This window comes from Aythya fuligula, chromosome 12, assembly GCF_009819795.1.
Source record: "Aythya fuligula isolate bAytFul2 chromosome 12, bAytFul2.pri, whole genome shotgun sequence".
Classification (NCBI taxonomy): domain Eukaryota; kingdom Metazoa; phylum Chordata; class Aves; order Anseriformes; family Anatidae; genus Aythya; species Aythya fuligula.
The window spans coordinates 6,433,914-6,437,872 of NC_045570.1; positions in this window are offsets into that span (position 1 = coordinate 6,433,914).

Here is a 3,959-nt window from a genome sequence, read left to right on the forward strand (position 1 = left end):
AGAAAACAGAAAGGGAAGACAACCGAGTGGAAGAAGGTATAGCATGCTCTTCCTTATCCATTCATATTTTAAGTTTATGGCGGTGAAAGGGAAAGCTTACACAATTTTGACATAGGGACTTCATCTGCCACAGAAACGAGCTCCATTTAGCAATATCTTGTAAGATTAGGCACTTTCAATAGTACTTCAAAGAAATTCCCTACAAATGTTTTGTCAACATCCCCAAATGCTATGTTTGAAATGAACCTTCTCCGGAAAAGACACAAACAAACAAACCCGGTAAGATGAGAAAATCATCTCAACACTAAAAAATAATTAAATTATGCAAGGAATTAACCATTTCTTCAAAGAAACTAAGATTATCAAAATAAATAGTCCACTTTGCAGGTGAGTTGTATGCGCAGCTTTTACAAATTTGCAGTTTCCAAAAGCTTGCAAACACTGATTTACACGATACAGTGAGAGAGAGATCAGATTCATCAGTGGAAGCTGAGCAACTGATACACATTTTAGTTACTTTTTTTTTTTTTTTTTTTTTATAAACTCAAGGATAGTTCACTGACTGTGTAATAGTTCCTCCCAAGGTAATTTGCTATGATGCTAAAAATGGTCCCAGAATATCAGAGGCAAGATTTTATTTTATGATAAAACTAAAAAGCGTATAAATTATGGTTGGCAAAATAACCAAGGATAACACTAATTTATGTAAATATGTACTCTACAATACAAAGAAATATTCATTTTTGAGAAGCATATAATAAGATTAAAAATCCCGCTGATTAAAGCAAATAGCCTTTCTAATGCGTTTTGGGTTAGATGGAGAATGATTCGAACATGAAATAGAATTTTGCTAAATTCAAAATATAAATAAAAGAAAATTAAAGAATTAATTAGAAACAACAAGATGTATTTCTCATCCCAGCCAAGAATACAAATCAGATAAGATAAAAAGGAATTTTCTATCAAGTATTGTCTATCACCCACCTCATCTGCCTGTGTGATCACAACTTCTGGGATGCTGCTGCTTCTGTCATCTTTTCATCTTCGTGCTGAGCTTCTTCTGTTCCTCCACGATCCGATAGATCCGAAGAACCACAGTCTAGCACTTCGCCAACACGCTCCTCGTCTTCTAGAAAGCCAACGCTGACTGAAGTCTCAAAGTCTTCCACAAAGGCTGACAGGGACTCTTTGTCAGCACAGTACGCGCTGTCAGAGGTTACCTGAGTCTCGTCAAAGGTCTGGTGTCTCAGGATGACAAACTTTGTTCCCTGTTGAACAAAGAAGAGACAAGACATAAAGGGCCTTTCAATAGGACACTGACTTCTTTAGCTCTGCCGTGAACTGTATTTGATACATAAGGGATCCTAAGCATGTATGATGCTGGAGACTGTAAAGTTTCAAAGCTTGTATACTACCTTTCTCAGGGACAGGATGCTGCAAACCAAAATTATTAGAGCAACATTCATCCATTTCCACAGAGAAATCCTTTACAAAAAGGAAAAAAAAAAAAAAAAAAAAAGCAGAAACCTGCACGCATTCTGTATCAAATAAACAAGCAAGTCTCAGCAAGAGGAAGAATTCTTTGAATGCGCTCACAACCACCACAAGAACCGGAACGCGCTCCCAAACTGGGCTGTTGCAGGGGTTTCTCGCTGCCTCCCAAGCACCTGGTGCGGGCAGCAGCCCAGGGGCGAGCAGAGCCACGCGCCCGTCAGGGAGCCAGCGAGGCTGCGCAGCGGGACGGGATGGCAGGGTGCTGGCACCGTGCTCCCCTCGCCCTATTAGCATCGTGTTTACAGGCAAAATACGGCGTGGTGCCCGTCCAAGTGCTGCATGCTCAGGGCAGTGTTATTAAGCACCTTCCTTTCCCACATATTTGTCTCCCACTAGATTCCAGGTTTTGGTACGGGGCGGGTTCTCACCTACAACGCGCACCACGCACCCGTTCATCCTGAAAACATGTCCTGCTGGACAGGCCTGCAAACACACCGCCCCCTTCTTTAATGCAACCCACAGTTATATGCTGTGCAGCCCTGTCATCCAATGTTTGAGTATAAAGAAAAAATATTTTTCTATAATTGTTACTCCCATTGTTTCTGTTTCTGGCCTTGGAATAAAATAACTCAATGTTATTTGCTTTTAAAACCTAGCAGAGTATAACTTCACAAGTGATGCAGGGCATGATTCGCTACAAAAAGGAAACAGTCTATGACTAAAATGACATAACGGTGATTTCCATGCAAAGCTTGGCTTCAAGGATTTACAGAAAAGGCACAAATAACCATTTATACAGCTAGAGCTACACTTAATAAAGCCGTGCAGCAAGTTCAGAGTGGTCAGTTAGGTACCCCAGTAAAGCCCTGGTGATCACCATGCACTCAGAGACCAAACTTTACATCTGTATTTGTGATGTGCTTCATGCACAAAACACGTGTTAAGTGAGACTCACCACAATATGATGAGTTCCCCTCTCAAGAGCAAATTAATAGTGTTTGCTCCTTCATACGTGCTGGACACCGGGCCTGGCGTTGTGGTTACAGGTCAGAAAGCAGCTGTGTTGATTAAGATCTGAACAGCGGGCGTTGTTGTTCTGCTGCATGTTTTCACACAATGACTGGCAATGAAGTTGCATCTTGACCCACAAAATCAGTATCAGACATAATCTCACCAGGATTACAAGCACCCAGCATTTCCTCCAGATGCTGCAGACGCCCATCAAGCACCGCCAACGCGTTCAGAAGGCACCACCTGCAGAACCAGCTCAGCTCCTCGGACACGGGCCCAGTTCAGCTCCTGCACTGGGAGAAAGCTCTCTCTGCACCATGATGTGTGATAGCTGCATTGGAGCTGTGCTATGTGAGCACATGAAAGCTCGTGGGAAGCAGCACTGTCCTTCCCTACCGAACTGATGCAGCAAGCTCTGAATTGGCAAGCTTCTGGCCACAAAAGTTCTCCTTTGGTCCTGCAGCTGAAACATCAAGCTAGCAGCAGTGAGGAACGGCTGCTCTGGAAGCACAGCTTTCCGAGGAACCGGGGACGAACTAGTGCTGGGCTGCTGCTGAAAGGCAGTCTCAAGTACGAAAAAAATTAAAAAAAAAAAGGAAAAAAAAGTCAATGAAGCAGAAACATTTGAGATTTCACATCAGAGGAAAGGAGGGGGGAAGAAGAGGAGCCTCGTGGCAGTTAGCTCAGCACTCTCGCCGCCGAGCACTCCCCACGGGCTGATTAGCAGCAGAGAGCTGCCTGAGCACAGCCCCTGCCTGAGCTGGCGGGGTCCGGGCGGCCTCAGAGCGCCCCGGTGCCTGGTGCTCCACCACAGAACATGGGCAGCTACTCCTTCCCCGCGGTCACCGGCACAAGCTGGAGAAGAAGTAGTGGTTTCCTCCCTAATTAGGGACAAACTACATACATCAGGTTCAAGGGAGTGTGATGCCTGACAGATCCTCTGCTTGCCTGCTGTAGCAACGGGCACATGCCCAAAATCTCCCCTTGCGCTGGGGGAAGGGGGCTGTTGATTAAAGCTGTGCTACGGTCGGATCTGTTATCTTTAGAGAAACCTGATTTTCTGCGGTGAGGCCAAGACTTAAGAGCTATGCCTTTATATTTGGCTGTAACCTCAGAACAAAGGGGTAAAAGCACCATCAGGGCAACGTTAGGGGATAATGTAGTAGTTCTCTGGATGCCACAACCCTAGATCATCTTTTTTGTTGTTCTGTAGTCTAAAACCCGTAAACAGAGAGCACTTGTGTTTCACATCGCACCTAAAAACATGCAATAAACAGCACCTACGTGTAACCACCCCAGACAGAACTACTTCCAAGCAGAAAGCACCCTTTTCTCCCAAAGACCTATTCAAATGGACCAGAAAACGCCTTCCTAATTACAAGCCATGAATCCCACGGTCTGTTTCGCATGTGAATTTCGCCTGCAAAGCATCACAAAACACATGCATGGAGCAC